We start from the raw sequence: 19,838 nt of genomic DNA, 5'->3' as shown, positions 1-19,838 counted from the left end.
TATGTGGAAAGTCTAACAGCACCTATTATAATTGATAAGCTAAGCAATGCATTATTTAGTGTCAATAGTTCTGTTTGTGCAGATTTGTCCCTGCAACAGTAGTAGAATGGATTGTCCTCCTATCCAAACCAAAAGTAAAGTAGTATCTTATTCTTTCTTGGTGGTCATTCACCTTTTTATTGTTGGCAATGGTCAAAGCATAAACATTTAGAATACTTGAAAAGACATTATGGACAATCCCAGAGGACTGCACTCAGTGCATAGAGCTATTGCTGACTAGAATGGGAGTCCAATGGAAATGCCAAATGTGCAATCTTAGTTAGCTACCCAGACAGACTAATAAGAATAATCTAGTAATACCACACAGAGTCATAGTCGAGGCAGGATAAGAATTTAGATCCTGTCTACAAGAAGATCAAAGATGATTTAGAAAAAATCGAATGAGTAACGCTAGGAAAAAATAAGTACTCTATATTAAAATTAAAACTTACTGTTGCCAGCAAAGGAGCCCTCGCCTTCCCGGTCCTGGCCTGTATCGTCAACAGCACCCTCCTCCTCCTCCTCCTATGTCCTCCTCTTGCCCCTGGGGGAAGCTGATGTACAACATGAAAGAAAGAAAAACAGAAAACATGGATGATATTTCTCAACCAAATCAAACATTTCAAAAGAACTAACAAAATATTTTTGCGAAAAAGCAAATATACAACGACTCCACGGGATATATTATTGACCAATCTCATGTCGTCGACTACGTTATTACTTTAGTATTGCTTGATTTGCGGACCGTCGAATTGGAAACTACCCTATGTAACTCACTAAACAAAGTACTAAAAAGGTTTGCCTAGGATTGGCAGGCAGCAGTCCGCAGCACGCAAAGTGACAGCCAAAGTCCATCGTGATTGAAGATCAGCGACAACACTAAAGTTTCCTACTACATTAACCAGTCATTAAAATACTCAAACTATTAATCCACCACCACTATTTCTTCTTATCGCCATGTGTACAAAGGAAGGACTGGACTTGAGTCTGTAGGGGCTGATTTAGAAGCCCCTTGCGGCTCTTTTGCTCCATTGTTGCGTGACTTTTGTGACGCAGCGACAGCACAAAAGAGGCGCAATGGTGCGGCGTATATTAACAACGTGACGCATATGGGAGATGCATCACGTTGTGAAGCCCTGCGCCAATAGGGGGCTTTCCGGCACAAGGGAGGGCGTTCCTGCGCAGGAACGCATCCTAAAAGTGGCAGAGGGAAATCTACAAGATTTCAATCAGTCACTTTGAGGACAATGATGCGTGACTCAAACCCTGCGCCTGCTTGAAGCAGATGTACGGCTTGACGCAGCATTGGGGAGATAGGGCACCCCAGAGCATTGATGGAGCTGCACCATCGTTGCGACGCAACTCCAGCAATGCGCCGCCTTTACGGCACAGATGCGTAACGCTTTGGTGACGTTTTGGGCCCATGGTGCGCCGCATTCTAAATACGGCGCACCATGGGTGATGGTGGCGTGACGCACAATTACTGGCGCATCCCTGCTACTTTGCAGGGATGCGCCGGTAATTAAAAATCAGAACCTTAGTGTGTAGCATTACGCAGTTCTTTAAACTACACTCATACATAATTTCACAGGCCAATGAAATTAACACAAAATCTAAAACAAATAAGCATAGTAGCAACACTACTGAGAAGGAGAGCAGTGTACCTGAAATGCACAGAAGATTTTGAAATATAATTTACCTACAATGTAATGAGCAGCATTATTGCTCTTGGTAAAAAACAAAAATTTGCAATATAATAACACAGCAGGAGAAAACATAGTAGTAAAGAAATAGCTACTACTACTCACCAAGCCCGGGGATCTCAAGGCCAAGGAGGTCGAGCAGATCTCGCTCACGGGTCAGGACATCCGTCCAGCGATGGGTGGCCTGGTTGTAGGTGCGCCAGACCCGAGAGTGGTGGTAAATGCCTGGCACACCTTCTCCCACCGCTTCCGGCGCTCCCGGACCCCGTACCCGGCACTGATCTTGCCGCCTCCCATGATGGTCCTGGGGAGGCTGCGCTGAACATAAAAAATGAGTTGGCCCACCTCCTCCGGGGTAAAGATCTCCCTGGGTATGACCTCCTCCCCCCTCAAACGCCCGCACGGGAGCCGGACACGGGGTGCGGGACCCTTCCCCTTCTCGGGATGCTTCCCGGCTCCCTTCACCATGGTCTGGGCGGAAAGGAATAAAGAAAATAGAATAGGGAAGAGAAGAAAAGAAAAGAGTTTGAAAAAGTAGTTTAAAATTAACCAAAAGTAGCAGTAAACACAAAAATATAGGGCTAGAAAAATAGAGGGATAGATAATAAGTAAAATAGATAAAAAAAAACTTCAAACAAGCAAAGGATGGCAGAGATTGACAGAGGATACAAAGACCATGCCCAGAACCATAGCAATGAATGAGAAACAAGATGGCCGCGCCCGTTCACGACCGCGCGGGTAAGTTCGCGCGAGATTTTCCTTGCGAACACGCGCAAAACTGTACTGGCAAGCCGCAGACTTTGCGAGATTACACTTCGCGCCCGGAAACGGAAATACGTCAGGCAAACAAGATGGCTGCGCCCTTGAACGACCGAGAGGGTAACTTCGCGCCTTGCGCTACGAGCGGCTCGCAAAAACGCACAAAACCTTGCCAACTAACACGCCGCAAAAAAACAAATTGCATATTCGCACGAATTTGCGGCTTCCGAATCCGATCTTGCGCGTGTTCGCGCCCCGCGAATCCCACGAAATTGTAGAAAAAACGAGTTTTTCAAAACTGAAAGCACTCGGCAGGGGCAAGAGTTCAAACTCATCATTAGTAACAATTCCCTGTAGTGCTTCCTGACTGGGGCCCCTCCAGAATTCAGTTGCTAGTTGCAACAATTGTATGACCCTGCTCTGACCCTCACAGCAGGCTCATAGAATAGCTACAAGTAGGCCACAAAGGTCCTGGGGAAAAAAAATGCACTGCAACAGAAAGCAAATTACAGATAAGGAAGCAGGTGCCAGACTGGAATTTTAAAACAGTGACACATTAATAAACTAACCCCAAATTAATTCATGTCAGTTTAAGCAGGGCTGGTGTGCTTGCTTTTCCCCCCATAATCTACAGTGATGATGAACCAGAGGGTGGCATTGATGTAACAGAGGGTTGCAGTGGTGAAACAGAGGGTGCTGGGAACCTGTGATGATGAACCAGACGTAGAAACAACATAATCGCGACTGTTGCGTGCTGAAATGTAAGTTCGCAATTGCGAACTGGTACGAAACCCTCGCAAACTGGCAGAAATCCTTGCGAACACAAAAAAAAAAATCCGCAAATTCGCTAGAATTCGCGGATTTTGCGGATTGCAAGTTCGCAAATCCGCAAAATTTGCAACCGCGAGATTCGCAAAATTCGCCCATACTTAGTTTTGACCACAAAGAACCTCTGCCCAACTAAAAGGACCAAGAGAAGCTGAAGGAGGAAAGACTGTCCCTGACCTGAAGGACTGGCCCGCAGTGGTGCCTTGCTGAGGAAGGAGAGGAAAAAGACCAGAAAGGACTTTGTTATATTTGTGCCTGAAACGATCTCCAAGGGCTTGATCTTAAGCTAGCCTCCTGGCCTGAGCCCTGGGACCATTGGGCTCATTCTACCTTCGCTAGTCTGCTGCTAAAGCTGTGTGCTTCCCTCCCGCCGGAGCTGTGACTTCTGGTGCCCTCGCCCCCTCTTAGGGCCGTGACACCCCAGAGCTTGGCTGCCCCTGCCCGCCGAGAGCCGCTCGAGTTCGAGCTCCTCTCTCCACGCTGTGCTGGGCCGCCCGCTCACCTGTCACCTCGCCTGCTACTGGAGCGCGTTGTGCACCCCCTCACCCCTCCCGCCGGAGTTAGATCGGAGTGCAATCCATAGCCCCGGATGGCCTGTACGCTTGGAGCATATCCGGCCACCCCGCTTTGCCCTCCAGCATCTGAATAGGCCGCGCCGTACCCTGAAGAGACCCCCAGTACGGTCCGTACTGGAGGACTTGTGCCGCGCCTGCCTGCCCGGAAGCGTCAAGCCCCAACAAACCCGAAGGTACGCTGCATCCACAGATGCGTATTTGGAAAGTACGACTCGTCCCTCGTGAAGTACGTGTGGACCTGAATGCTGCTTAAGAATCAAGGTACTGTGCCATTCGAGCTCCGGCAGGAGTTCGCTTCGGACTCAGGGTCCGCAACACTTGTTTTCCCCGCATTACGTTAAACTACGAACGAGTCGCACGGCCGCCCTGCGACTCGTACCCTTCAGGAAAGCCTGCCGCGCCGCACTCCCCGTACCACCAGGTGGTGAGCATCAGTAGGGCTTTCTTGATCTCCCTGCACGGAGTACGCCAGAGCGCTACGCAGTGCACAACTGTCTACGAACTGTGCTACGAGACCAGGATCCGCTTGAGTAGGTGTGGGACCGTGATTTAACTAATGGACCTTGTAGAATAAGCAGAAATCAAGAACTCTAAAAGAACTCTGTTCCAAACGAAATAACCCTCGCATGTGCCTATTCCGTGGAGACCCAAGCATACATACCTACCGGCCCCCGCATCCTGCTGTTGCCAATGGTGGGAAATAATGTCAGCCAACAGTACTGGTATTAGTGGTGGTCGTTGTTGGCCGCAGTTTATTAATAACCAAAGACATATTAATAACACAAACTGGTTTTAAGCAATCTTCCATTTTGCGAACAGTAATCATCAATCATACATGTCATATTTACAAATTATGACACCATCTTGTGATAAAAGGTGTCAGTCTTTTTATGCCCTCCTTAGTTCGAAAATGGGACTTGTACACAAACCAGTTTGTTGCCAGTCTATTGGTGCTCCAGTGGTTGGTTGCCCACGCCTTCTGCGTGTTGCGAAGGGGAGCTTACCTGTCGGGAGTTAGGTCCCCAGCTCGCTACCATTTGCGCCCTGCCGTCCGGCCGGGTCTGGGCCGCGAGTGCCGTCTCCTCCTGTTACTCCCCTCCTTTATGCCGCCACGTCACCCTGCCGTGCGGCATTCAAAAGTGAGTGGCCATCCTCTTAAACACCGCCCGCCGGTGTGTTTTCTTAGCCAACCAGTGTAGGATTTCCGCTAACGCCCCTTCCCTTATCCAGCACTGCGACTTTGCTGTTCCTTAGGTGTGGGTGGGTGGGCTTCAGTCGTTGTTGCTGTAGCGCCGTTCTCCCAGCTCCTCGAAGGCGTTGTGCTTCTGCTGGGAGGGCGGCGTCGCTTAAATCCTCTTGGGCCCTCCATGAAGGCCTCAGGTGAGTCCCCCTGATTGGGGGGTTCAAATAACGCCCGGTTGACCATTGGGCGCCCTCTGTGGGCGCCCGGGTCAAGAGGTCACTTCCGGTCGGGTGGCTGGTGCGCACCCCGCTTCCGCTGGTTCCTGGGCGCATCAAGGTGCCCAGAACCAGTTTTCCCCACTGGTGGAACCACGAGGATTATGGCGGCGGCCTTTGAGCCTCCCCCCCCTACGGGGGGGGGGTGCGGCGGCCTCTGCAATAACCCTCGCATGTGCCTATTTCGTGGAGACCCAAGCATACATACCTACCGGCCCCCGCATCCTGCTGTTGCCAATGGTGAGAAATAATGTCAGCCAACAATACTGGTATTAGTGGTGGTCGTTGTTGGCCTCAGTTTATTAATAACCAAAGACATATTAATAACACAAACTGGTTTTAAGGAAACTTCCATTTTGCGAACAGTAATCATCAATCATACATGTCATAGTTACAAATTTTGACACCATCTTGTGATAACAGGTGTCAGTCTTTTTGTGCCCTCCTTAGTTCGAAAATGGGACTTGTACACAAACCAGTTTGTTGCCAGTCTATTGGTGCTCCAGTGGTTGGTTGCCCACGCCTTCTGCGTCTTGCGGAGGGGAGCTTACCTGTCGGGAGTTAGGTCCCCAGCTCGCTACCATTTGCGCCCTGCCGTCCGGCCGGGTCTGGGCCGCGAGTGCCGTCTCCTCCTGTTACTCCCCTCCTTTATGCCGCCACGTCACCCTGCTGTGCGGCATTCAAAAGTGAGTGGCCATCCTCTTACACACCGCCCGCCGGTGTGTTTTCTTAGCCAACCAGTGTAGGATTTCCGCCAAGCCGCAGGGAGGCTCACGTCTTACTGCGGCTCCCCCCCTGCACCTGGTTCGTGGCTCCCACCTTTTTTTTTTTTTTTTTTTTTTTTAATTGCAACCTGCGAGTGTCATTGCACCCCACAAGTTATCCCAGAACACCTTCATCCCCTTTTCGGAGAGGTGCACCCCATCTTGCCCGTAAAGTTCCGGGCGGCCCGGGTGGATGAGGCCGTGCCAGATTGATTCCAGGCCATTGGCGTAGCAAAACTTGTGCATCGCGATATTTAATTTCCTCCTTGCGTTATCGACGGCCTTGTTGGAATCAGCACCTCTCCAATGTTTCCTGCTGATCATTTCGGACCAGACTACCGTTGTGGGGCCCGGCCACGCTGCTGCTTTGGTGAGATCCTTTTGGATGGCCCGCCCGACTGCTTTTCGCCCTAGCCGGGTCAGGTCGTTGCCCCCAAGGTGGATGATCAGGACGTCGGGCAGCCAGGCCGAATCTGCCATGAGGCCGTCCAGCGTCGGCAGTAGCTGCTCCCATCTCATACCTGGCTGCCCTATCCAGCGGATGTACGTTGATTTGGGCCTGCTTGTGCTGTGACCCAATTGCCGCCACCAAGACTCCATTCGGGACACGAATGAATGTCCCACCACCCAGACCAGCTGCAGGCGTCCCCCTGTCGAGAGAAAGCATTCTGTTAAGGTGGCCTTCTGCGCACCGGGTGTGGTTGAGGTGGGCTATCGCCCTGCTGTGCGGCATCCCAAAGCGACTACCTCCCCTTCTCCCCCCTTGGGTTTCTTTTTTTTTTTTTTTTATACAAGGTGAGGGCGTATGTATGACTTGTACGCCCTGGAGCGCCATCTGCCCACCGCCTGGATCCTGTCCTCGGGCATGCCATGCTGCGCTGCCGAGGTCGCTGCGCCGATCCTGAATGAGTGAGAGGCAAATGATGCCGCTCGATACCCGGCTTTACCAAGGCCTTGGCGCATTATGGCCGTAAACTGGAACTTACTCAGGTTCCTTCCATCCTTATGTGTAAAGAGGGGGCCCTCGCCAGCCGGGCGAGCCCCCATGTACTTAAATAGCAAGCATACCGCGCAGAGCCCAGCCTCTGGGATGCAATGGAGACGTATCGTCGTCCCCCTCCTTGCCCTGTCTGTCCTGGACTGTCTCAGTGTTAAATCCACAGCCTCCACCATTGGTTTGATGTCCCTCGCCTGCAGGCATTGCTGCGCTGGGCCCGATTTGTTGGGAGCTACCAATTCGCTGATTCGGAATGCTCCGAAGAAGGCCGTGGTGAACGCCGCCCTGAATAATAGCAACTCGTATTTATCTGATATTATGCCTGCGAGGGCTCCTAGGAGCTGCCCCAGCTTGGCGAAATCGATGGGACGCCTGTCGTCCTTCTTTTTCCCCTCAACCCTTCTCCAACCTTTTAAGGCTGTCTTTAGATAGGCCGAGGTAGTGGGGTCCTCGCCTGTGTAAAGCCTGGCAAAGTGGGCAATGGCGGCCAAGTGCGCCTGGGCCCACGATCTCGTTTTCTTCGAGTTGAATGCCCATTGTACGAATTTCTCGACTGCTGTGCGAGTTTCTGCCCTGTCTTCCAGCGATTTTATGCCCCCAACTCTCATTACCGTGCTCGCGTAGGCCCTGTATCTTCTGTTTGCCTCTGCGGTAAGTGAGTGCCCTATTAGCCAGGACAAGTCTACTCCCCCAGGTCCCACAGGCACAGTGGGAAGGGGGTCATCTCCGTGTCCGCCCCGGGTACCAGTTCTCTGAACCGCTTCATTTGGGACCGGGAAAGTGCATCTGCTGCCGTGTTCTCTGACCCTGGCACGTGGTGTGCCTTCAGCTCCAGATTCCCCTCTAGCTGTAATTTAATTAACCGCCGCATTAACCTCAACATGTCAGGGCATCTCGCTGCGCCTCTGTTACTGGCCTGCACTACTCCCATGTTATCTGACCAAAGCGTGAGTTTCAGGTTTTTTATATTTTCCTTCCAGATGGTCAGTGCCACAATTATCGGGAACAGCTCAAGAAACGTGATGTTCCTAGTGAGCCCCTGCGCATGCCACTTGTCCGGCCACTGGCTGGCGCACCAACTGTTTCCCAGGACCGCGCCGAACCCCAGGCTTCCGGCTGCGTCCGTGTAAAGAGCTATCTGTTCGGCCGTCACCCAACCCTCTCTCCAAATCCGCACCCCATTGAAATCCTGTAGGAACTCGTCCCACACCTGCAGGTCCTGTTTCACGCCTGCACTCAGCCGGATGTGGTGGTGTTTGTGGGTGACGCCGGCCGTTAGCCCTGTTAGGTGCCTAGAAAATACCCTGGCGGGAGGGATTACCCGAGCCGCGAAGTTAAGTCTACCTATTACTCCTTGGATATCCCTCAGGGTGGCTTTCTTCCGACCCTGTAGCTTCGATACTTCTTCGCGAAATTCCTTTACTTTGTCTGGAGGCAGCCTGGCCGTTCCTGCTATAGAATCCAATTCTATGCCCAGGAACGTGAGTCTTGTGGTCGGGCCTGTTGTTTCCTCCTTTGCGAGGGGGACCCCTAGAGACCTGGATAATTCCTCGAAGGCTGCCAGTGTACTAGCGCACACCGAGGATCCTGCCGGGCCTGTGAACAGGAAATCGTCTAGGTAGTGCAGTTTTCCGCCTTCCTGGTGCCGGTCGTGAAGCGCCCATTCTAAGAAAGTGGCGAACTGTTCAAAATAGGCGCATGATATCGCGCAGCCCATGGGCATGGCCTTGTCAATAAACACATCCTCCCCCCATTGGAAACCCAGTAGATGAAAACTGGAGGGGTGGACCGGCAATAGGCGGAACGCTGATTCAATATCTGCTTTCACCATGAGGGATCTTATGCCTGACGCCTTCACCAGCTCAATTGCGTCATCGACTTACGCGTAGCCCACTGAGCAAGCTTCGGGGTCAATACCGTCGTTCACGGAGGAACCTTCCGGAAATGTTAGGTGGTGTATCAGCCTGAATTGCCCTTTTTCTTTCTTGGGGACCACGCCCAGCGGGGAGACGACTATGCCTCCGTGCAACTCCTTTGGGAGAGGGCCCTCGACTCTACCCAGGTTCAATTCTTACTCTATCTTAGCGCTAACAACCTCGGGGTGTTGCATTGCTGACTTCAAGTTGCTTGCCCCCGCTAAGGGGAGAGGGCCCTGGAATGGGATAACAAAGCCTTCCTCAAAGCCATCCACCAGTAACCTGGCATCTGCTCTGTTCGGATATTTGTCCGCCAATCTGCGCAGCTGTTGTGTACTAATGGGGGATCTGGCCAGCTGGCACTTACGAATGTCCACCAGGTCCCCTCCTCTCCCTGCGTTGGGGCTAACGCTTCTTGCTCTTCTCTTTCTTTTCCCGTTTTGACTCGCGCTTGGAACCTTTGCATGCAACGGTAGCGTGCCTGCCCCCACAGCTAGCGCATGCATGTTGGAAGAGCCCCATGAGAAATCCCCCGCCTCGTATCTCCAACAGATAACTTAGTTGCGGTTGGGGAGTAAGATCTCCCGGTAGACCGCCTCTGATATGTACTATTCTTCCCCTTTTGGTACGAGCTCCGAAAGGGCTGGTCGCTTTTGCCCGCCCAGGCCCTAACCTCTTTGGCTGTAAGCATCTTGTGGATAAACCCCGAGACATCTTCCTCATTCCACTCCCTTTCGGGGTGCCTCTGCATTTTCAATCTAAACCCTTTATCGTACTCTAACCAGGCATCCCCAGGGAACTGCCTCTGTGCTAGGTGGATGTTGGCCTCGTACAGCCACAAATCAGCAGCGCAATGGGGGAACCTTTCCACTATAATGCATGCCATGATTCTGAATGCATAAGATAAATGTGGGGAGGGTCAAAAAGGGCATATTTAACGACCAAGACCACTCGCGCCCTTATAATAACTGTCAAAACACGAGAAAGTAGCCTGGTCAGAAGACTGTTAGTGTGCCGCAACTGAACTATACCCCCAAAACCATTAGTAACACTAGAAGTGATAACCTAGGTCTGGTAAAGAAATTCCCATCAGTCCACCCATTTGGTGGAATGTCGTCATGTGGGAGATGTCATCAATCCAAATCTCAGACAGTGCACCTAGTCATGGTGCAGAGATGGATTATCATGATGTAAGTTCAGACCACTGGGCTTCACTGGTGATGCTAATGGGGTGCAGTGCAAGTGGAAAAAATTAAAGTGAAAAACGTGAAGATAAAATTGACTCCAAGAACCAAAATTTAATTTTAATCAGTATGGTGCAAGGGTCAATATTAAAAAATGCCAAAATAGTTTGAAATAATAACTATATGTAGGCAAGGTGAGTGGAGGTCGACATGTTTCAGCTGTACTGACTATTGGTCTAAGCTTTCTTCAGGACCATTGGGAAACTGCGACTTCAAATCAAAATAGAAACTTAGTGACTATTCACGCTATGTATGTTGGATAAATCCTACCAGTTCCTCTGAGCCCAGATGAATACTGGAGGGAGTCCAGAACTTTCAGTATCTCCTAAAAAAAGAGAGGCATAAGCGTGAATCAAAAAGATGTAGTGTATAACAGAGTTAGGGAAACAAGAACAAGTTGCTAAGCACACAAACAGTGCGGTGGAGACAGTCTCTCCCCGCTGACAGAACTAATGATCAGATCCTGTCTGTATTTAACCCGTGTATATACTCACGCATATGAGAATAAGCATAATAACTTACCCAGCATTGTGTGGGAATACGCCTCACCTCAACCGGCACCCACTCGGGAAGAAGGAGGCCCCGCTCTAGTTAGGATGGAAATGTAGAAAAAGAGCCTCAGAGAAATAGCAGAGGGACTTAAACCCAAATTGTTTACATTCCCAATGTTCTCCTAACAAAACCTAGCTGTATACAGAAAAAAGACTCAACCTATTATAAAGCAAATGGCCAAAACTGTGTAGGAAAGGGTTAAACAGGGTCTAAGAGTAGAGCCATTACTCAGAGAACTCCTTATGGCGTTAAGATGACTGAAAAAAGAAACTGACGATAAAGGAGGGGCATCAAGATGTATTGCCCTACCTGTCCGTCGGTACCTCAACACCAGCGTCCGAGAGGGAGTGGAGGTACCGACTCGTGGGAGCGCGTGTCTATTTATATCCGAGCTGATTAGGTAATTAGCTGCAGCTGTGTCGGATTTCGTGAAAAACGTCTCGATAACAAGATGCCCAAGCCGTTGTGCGCATGCGCTAAGTATCACGGCTGGACTGCGCATGTGTAGACTAAAAGTTTTTTATTGTTGAACTGCGCAAGCGCTATAGAGTCCGCTAGAGTGAACTGCGCAAGCGCTGGTATCAGGTCGCTAGCAATAATGCCGATCACAGCGCGCATGTGTCCTAAACTGCTCCTTGTCGTAGCGTATAATGTTGGACCAAGATTATTGCCGCAATTATAACAAAAGGTGCACTTCTGGTGACTAATTGCATTTAGCTGTAAGAAGTAACAGAACAAATATTATATGAATGCGGTGCAGCATCAAGGGCTGGAAAAAGACCAGATGTGGTCAATTTCGAGTGTGTTATTATCAAGTTGCGCATGCGCTGTGAGATCAAATCGAATGAACAGCGCATGCGCTGGTGTCAGATCACTAGAGCCAATGTCGAAACCAGTGCGCCTGTGTTAAAACTTAAATCTGGTTTTCGCGTGCAAAATTGGAGCAGATGTTCCAGCAGTATGTACGCTTCTGATGACTATAAGCAATGACCATAATTAGACTAGATGTGCTTGACAAAGCAGATATAGGTGTGTAGCGCTGCACCAAGGACAGAATGACATGATTAGTAAGAGATGTAGTATCTGGGATGATTACACGGATGATTACAGGGTCCCAATTGAGTTAAAGTAATGAAGAGATGACAAGGACCAGGACTTGTTAATTACAGCGATGTCCATGGTATGTCATCATTTAAGCCTTGAATGTGACTCTTCAAAAGGAAAATCCATTTCTGCTCCTTCTTGAACAGAAATTTGGATACTTCACTAATATGAGATGGAATAAATGGCTGTTCAAGAATGATCCATTTCATTTCATCCGCAGTATGTCTTTGATCTAGAAAGTGATTTGTTAGTTTAGTGGCCTGTTTTCGACATCTAATAGTGCTTTTGTGCTCCCCTATTCTTGTTTTGATCTTGCGGGTGGTGTAGCCGACATATCTGAAGGAACAAGGACAGGTTATCATATAGATGACATTGTCAGTATTACAATTAGTATGTTTTTTGAGTAACCATGTCCTACCTGTCCCTATGTCGACTGTGGTGGTTTTCTCAGTCTGGGGGCAAACACTACATGACCAACAGGGGTGGTGGCCAGAAACCGGAGGAAGGTTCCATAGGGTCGTTGAGCTGTCAGTCTTGGTTGTCCTTGGTCTTGTATGGACAAGAGTGTCTCGAAGACTAGGTGCCCTTTGAAATGAAAACAATGGTAACGGAAGTTTGGCATCAGTACTGTTCAAAATCGTCCAATGTTTGCGAACCAATTTTTGAACAGAGTTGGACATTGTGTTGAATGTACTGACAAATGTCAGGCGTTCAATCGGTGGTTTTGATGGGCGTCTTTCAATTAGTGCCTCGCGGTTATTATTCGAGGCACGCTTCCATGCTTTGTTCACAAGATGCTTAGGGTAGTGGCGTTCCTCTAAGTGAGTAGCTAGTATGGTTGCATGTTTATTGAATAATTCTCTGGATGAACAATTCCTCTTAACTCGGAGGAACTGACCCACTGGGAGGTTCTCCCTCAGGGAACGTGGGTGATGACTGCTGAATGACAAGAGTGAATTTCTCGCCATGGGTTTTGTAAATAACTCACTCTGAAGACTCCCATCTTCGGGAAAGATAGATAAATCAAGGAAGGGAAGTCTAGCATGACTATACTCAAGTGTGAATTTGAGGTAGGGATTGCATCCATTGAGCCATGTATGAAAAGCCTGTACTTCAGGGATAGAACCTCGCCACACCACCAGAACGTCATCTATATACCTCTTCCATAGCACCAGGTGGTCAAAAAATGGGTTGCTATGGTTAAGGATATGAGTCTGCTCCATTTGGTGTACATAAAGATTTGCCAGACTCGGGGCAAAGACACTCCCCATGGAGGTCCCGGAGATCTGTAGAAACAATTGTTCTTCAAATTTGAAGTAGTTTTTCTTCATTGCCAGTTCTGCAAGAGATAGAATGAAATTGACTGGGGTTATACTGTCAAGGTCTTTCATTGATAGAAGGCCTCTAATTGCATCCAACGTATCCTGTTGTGGAATACAGGTGTAGAGTGATTCTACATCAAAACTGACCATTAGGTCAGTGTCCACGTTGTATTTTATAGTTGGTAATAGTCTGAGGACATCAGATGTGTCCTCTAGATACGTGGGCATTTTCTTAACTAGAGGTCTAAGAAAATGATCTACAAAAGTGGAAAGTGGTTCCAGAAGGGAACCAATCCCTGAGATAATGGGACGCCCTGGAGGTGGTCTAGTGGCTTTGTGGATCTTAGGAAGGCAGTAGAAACCTGGAATAGTAGGTTTCTCTGTGACAAGAAATCTGGCTTCCTGAGGTGTAATCCACCCTTCCGTATTTCCTTCGTCCACCAAAGTTTTGATTTCAGTAAGTAAACTCTGAGTGGGGTCTGTAGTTAGACGGCGATAGAATTTGTCATTATCCAGCTGTCTGAGACATTCCTGACGGTACTGTTCCAAATCCATGATGACAGTGGCTCCCCCTTTGTCCGCCGGTTTTATGATGATGGACGGATCTTGCGAGAGATTTTTGACCGCCTGTTGTTCAAGTTTGGAAAAAATTTGGAACATTCTCCGTTCAGTATTTTGCAGCTGTGAAATATCGTGTCTGACCGCTTGTTCGAAGGTGGTAACAAGGGAAGGAACTTGGTGACTCAAGGGAGTAAAGGTAGAAGGAGGACGTAGTCCTGTGTTCTTGACTGTATCATCACCTGATTGAGAATCTTCAGTTCTGTCTTTGAAGAAAAAGTGAAGACGCACTTTGCGGAAAAACTTTTCAAGTTCCGTTCTCAAAAGGAACGGGTCTCCTTCATTAGTTGGCACAAAGCCCAGACCTCTCTCCAAGACTGACTGTTCAACTGAAGTAAGGATTCGGGAGCTAAGATTAACAACTAGACTCCTGTCGCCTCTGAGCTGTTGCTCTCTTGAGCTGCTTTCCTGCTCCGGGTGTTGGGGAACGTCTGATCGGCTTCCCAATGGACAGTTTGTGGTCCTTTTCTTCTTCCCCTGTTCTGGCCCCGGCCACGCCCTAAAAAAGGCTGGTTAGGGAAGAACTGAGGAAAAGAAGTGTATGGATTCATTTGTGGCGTGAATGGCGGTGTGGTTGAAAACCCCATGGACCCGGTGGCCACCAAGGACCAGGATGCTGGTAATTACCTGGGTGTTGATTGTACATCGCACCTCTCTGTCGACCACCTCTCTTGAATGGTCGTTGTTGAGACCCACCCCCTCTTTGAGGAGCTCCAGACGTGCTAGGTGCCTCCGAGTCACTGGAGTAGGTATCGGAACCAGAAGATGAATAGTTGGATCCGTACTGTCTCCCTCTGCTATTGAAGCTGGGGGCTACATAGTTGTCACTGGTATATGGATACGTTTTCTCCATGGAGAAACGATCTAAATCTTTTTTGAACTTATCCATCTTACTCATCAGGATGTTATCCTTGTAGTCCTTATTCATCTTGTTTGTTTCGTCTAGCCGTTTCTTAAATAATGTGCTACACGGTGGAGAAGTGTGGCTCAATGCTTAGAGCGGCAGACCTTGATGCAGAACGCTGGCCAGGGACCAGGGTTCGATTCCCGCCTCGGCGGGTTTCAGGCTTAAATTCCTCTGACCGGATATTCTCGCCTCAGTGCTGATTCTAAGCATGGGTCCCACGCTGCAACTCTGGGCAATAGCTTGCTTAGTCTCCACAAAGGCCCCCTGATACACAAGGGATGCCTGGTTTCACCATGGGATGCCCAGGAGTGGACACCCCACAAGGAAAAGCCAGGAGGGGTTCCCTTGTGGTAGGAGTACAAGCGCCGGGATGCCTCCGGGTCACTGTTCGCGCTATACAAATACGCCACATTTACATTTACACGCAGCTTTAATTTGACCTTCAAGTACCTGCATTTCTATGAGAATTGCATCCGCTATTCTCTTAGCTGTGCTGATGATCAATATCAACCAGTCCCGCGTGCAGCGCCACGCAATAAGGGACCAGTCCCGTAGAAATACTTTGTCGGTCAAAAAGAGACGTGGTGTGTTTGTGACAATAAGGCCTGTAGGGGCACTTTCCCTCTAAGGTATTGTGCCATGATGGTTCCATGGATAGAGGTGCGTGTATGTGATTTTTTTAAATTTAGCAGTGTAAGCCAATCATCCTTTACTACACTGGAGGTCTCAGGTAATGAGTCTAAAAGAGAGGGGTTATCATCCAAAATAGTTTTTAACATCTCGTCATCAAACGCCAACCCTGCGAAGTCGGCCATTGCCTCAGCAAGGGAGTCTCTAAACAGATATCAAATAGGTGAGCGTGATCAAGGGATATACCCTAAGAAATATATAATGTACACGAAAAAGACCCGCAACAAAAGTTGCACTAGATACATAAGATAAATGTGGGGAGGGTCAAAAAGGGCATATTTAACGACCAAGACCACTCGCGCCCTTATAATAACTGTCAAAACACGAGGAAGTAGCCTGGTCAGAAGACTGTTAGTGTGCCGCAACTGAACTATACCCCCAAAACCATTAGTAACACTAGTAGTGATAACCTAGGTCTGGTAAAGAAATTCCCATCAGCCCACCCATTTGGTGGAATGTCGTCATGTGGGAGATGTCATCAATCCAAATCTCAGACAGTGCACCTAGTCATGGTGCAGAGATGGATTATCATGATGTAAGTTCAGACCACTGGGCTTCACTGGTGATGCTAATGGGGTGCAGTGCAAGTGGAAAAAATTAAAGTGAAAAACGTGAAGATAAAATTGACTCCAAGAACCAAAATTTAATTTTAATCAGTATGGTGCTAGGGTCAATATTAAAAAATGCCAAAATAGTTTGAAATAATAACTATATGTAGGCAAGGTGAGTGGAGGTCGACATGTTTCAGCTGTACTGACTATTGGTCTAAGCTTTCTTCAGGACCATTGGGAAACTGCGACTGCAAATCAAAATAGAAACTTAGTGACTATTCACGCTATGTATGTTGGATAAATACTACCAGTTCCTCTGAGCCCAGATGAATACTGGAGGGAGTCCAGAACTTTCAGTATCTCCTAAAAAAAGAGAGGCATAAGCGTGAATCAAAAAGATGTAGTGTATAACAGAGTTAGGGAAACAAGAACAAGTTGCTAAGCACACAAACAGTGCGGTGGAGACAGTCTCTCCCCGCTGACAGAACTAATGATCAGATCCTGTCTGTATTTAACCCGTGTATATAATCACGCATATGAGAATAAGCATAATAACTTACCCAGCATTGTGTGGGAATACGCCTCACCTCAACCGGCACCCACTCGGGAAGAAGGAGGCCCCGCTCTAGTTAGGATGGAAATGTAGAAAAAGAGCCTCAGAGAAATAGCAGAGGGACTTAAACCCAAATTGTTTACATTCCCAATGTTCTCCTAACAAAACCTAGCTGTATACAGAAAAAAGACTCAACCTATTATAAAGCAAATGGCCAAAACTGTGTAGGAAAGGGTTAAACAGGGTCTAAGAGTAGAGCCATTACTCAGAGAACTCCTTATGGCGTTAAGATGACTGAAAAAAGAAACTGACGATAAAGGAGGGGCATCAAGATGTATTGCCCTACCTGTCCGTCGGTACCTCAACACCAGCGTCCGAGAGGGAGTAGAGGTACCGACTCGTGGGCGCGCGTGTCTATTTATATCCGAGCTGATTAGGTAATTAGCTGCAGCTGTGTCGGATTTCGTGAAAAACGTCTCGATAACAAGATGCCCAAGCCGTTGTGCGCATGCGCTAAGTATCACGGCTGGACTGCGCATGTGTAGACTAAAAGTTTGTTATTGTTGAACTGCGCAAGCGCTATAGAGTCCGCTAGAGTGAACTGCGCAATCGCTGGTATCAGGTCGCTAGCATTAATGCCGATCACAGCGCGCATGTGTCCTAAACTGCTCCTTGTCGTAGCGTATAATGTTGGACCAAGATTATTGCCGCAATTATAACAAAAGGTGCACTTCTGGTGACTAATTGCATTTAGCTGTAAGAAGTAACAGAACAAATATTATATGAATGCGGTGCAGCATCAAGGGCTGGAAAAAGACCAGATGTGGTCAATTTCGAGTGTGTTATTATCAAGTTGCGCATGCGCTGTGAGATCAAATCGAATGAACAGCGCATGCGCTGGTGTCAGATCACTAGAGCCAATGTAGAAACCAGTGCGCCTGTGTTAAAACTTAAATCTGGTTTTCGCGTGCAAAATTGGAGCAGATGTTCCAGCAGTATGTACGCTTCTGATGACTATAAGCAATGACCATAATTAGACTAGATGTGCTTGACAAAGCAGATATAGGTGTGTAGCGCTGCACCAAGGACAGAATGACATGATTAGTAAGAGATGTAGTATCTGGGATGATTACACGGATGATTACAGGGTCCCAATTGAGTTAATGTAATGAAGAGATGACAAGGACCAGGACTTGTTGATTACAGCGATGTCCATGGTATGTCATCATTTAAGCCTTGAATGTGACTCTTCAAAAGGAAAATCCATTTCTGCTCCTTCTTGAACAGAAATTTGGATACGTCACTAATATGAGATGGAATAAATGGCTGTTCAAGAATGATCCATTTCATTTCATCCGCAGTATGTCTTTGATCTAGAAAGTGATTTGTTAGTTTAGTGGCCTGTTTTCGACATCTAATAGTGCTTTTATGCTCCCCTATTCTTGTTTTGATCTTGCGGGTGGTGTAGCCGACATATCTGAAGGAACAAGGACAGGTTATCATATAGATGACATTGTCAGTATTACAATTAGTATGTTTTTTGGGTAATCATGTCCTACCTTTCCCTATGTCGACTGTGGCGGTTTTCTCAGTCTGGGGGCAAACTGACCCACAGGGGTGGTGGCCAGAAACCGGAGGAAGGTTCCATAGGGTCGTTGAGCTGTCAGTCTTGGTTGTCCTTGGTCTTGTATGGACAAGAGTGTCTCGAAGACTAGGTGCCCTTTTGAATGAAAACAATGGTAACGGAAGTTTGGCATCAGTACTGTTCAAAATCGTCCAATGTTTGCGAACCAATTTTTGAACAGAGTTGGACATTGTGTTGAATGTACTGACAAATGTCAGGCGTTCAATCGGTGGTTTTGATGGGCGTCTTTCAATTAGTGCCTCGCGGTTATTATTAGAGGCACGCTTCCATGCTTTGTTCACAAGATGCTTAGGGTAGTGGCGTTCCTCTAAGTGAGTAGCTAGTATGGTTGCATGTTTATTGAATAATTCTCTGGATGAACAATTCCTATTAACTCGGAGGAACTGACCCACTGGGAGGTTCTCCCTCAGGGAACGTGGGTGATGACTGCTGAATGACAAGAGTGAATTTCTCGCCATGGGTTTTGTAAATAACTCACTCTGAAGACTCCCATCTTCGGGAAAGATAGATAAATCAAGGAAGGGAAGTCTAGCATGACTATACTCAAGTGTGAATTTGAGGTAGGGATTGCATCCATTGAGCCATGTATGAAAAGCCTGTACTTCAGGGATAGAACCTCGCCACACCACCAGAACGTCATCTATATACCTCTTCCATAGCACCAGGTGGTCAAAAAATGGGTTGCTATGGTTGAGGATATGAGTCTGCTCCATTTGGTGTACATAAAGATTTGCCAGACTCGGGGCAAAGACACTCCCCATGGAGGTCCCGGAGATCTGTAGAAACAATTGTTCTTCAAATTTGAAGTAGTTTTTCTTCATTGCCAGTTCTGCAAGAGATAGAATGAAATTGACTGGGGTTATACTGTCAAGGTCTTCCATTGATAGAAGGCCTCTAATTGCATCCAACGTATCCTGTTGTGGAATACAGGTGTAGAGTGATTCTACATCAAAACTGACCATTAGGTCAGTATCCACGTTGTATTTTATAGTTGGTAATAGTCTGAGGACATCAGATGTGTCCTCTAGATACGTGGGCATTTTCTTAACTAGAGGTCTAAGAAAATGATCTACAAAAGTGGAAAGTGGTTCCAGAAGGGAACCAATCCCTGAGATAATGGGACGCCCTGGAGGTGGTCTAGTGGCTTTGTGGATCTTAGGAAGGCAGTAGAAACCTGGAATAGTAGGTTTCTCTGTGACAAGGAATCTGGCTTCCTGAGGTGTAATCCACCCTTCCGTATTTCCTTCGTCCACCAAAGTTTTGATTTCAGTAAGTAAACTCTGAGTGGGGTCTGTAGTTAGACGGCGATAGAATTTGTCATTATCCAGCTGTCTGAGACATTCCTGACGGTACTGTTCCAAATCCAAGATGACAGTGGCTCCCCCTTTGTCCGCCGGTTTTATGATGATGGACGGATCTTGCGAGAGATTTTTGACCGCCTGTTGTTCAAGTTTGGAAAAATTGTGGAACATTCTCCGTTCAGTATTTTGCAGCTGTGAAATATCGTGTCTGACCGCTTGTTCGAAGGTGGTAACAAGGGAAGGAACTTGGTGACTCAAGGGAGTAAAGGTAGAAGGAGGACGTAGTCCTGTGTTCTTGACTGTATCATCACC

The sequence above is a fragment of the Lissotriton vulgaris genome, chromosome 9 (genome assembly GCF_964263255.1).
Source record: "Lissotriton vulgaris chromosome 9, aLisVul1.2, whole genome shotgun sequence".
NCBI classification, from domain to species: Eukaryota; Metazoa; Chordata; class Amphibia; order Caudata; family Salamandridae; genus Lissotriton; species Lissotriton vulgaris.
Note: the sequence above shows the minus strand (reverse complement) of the source record.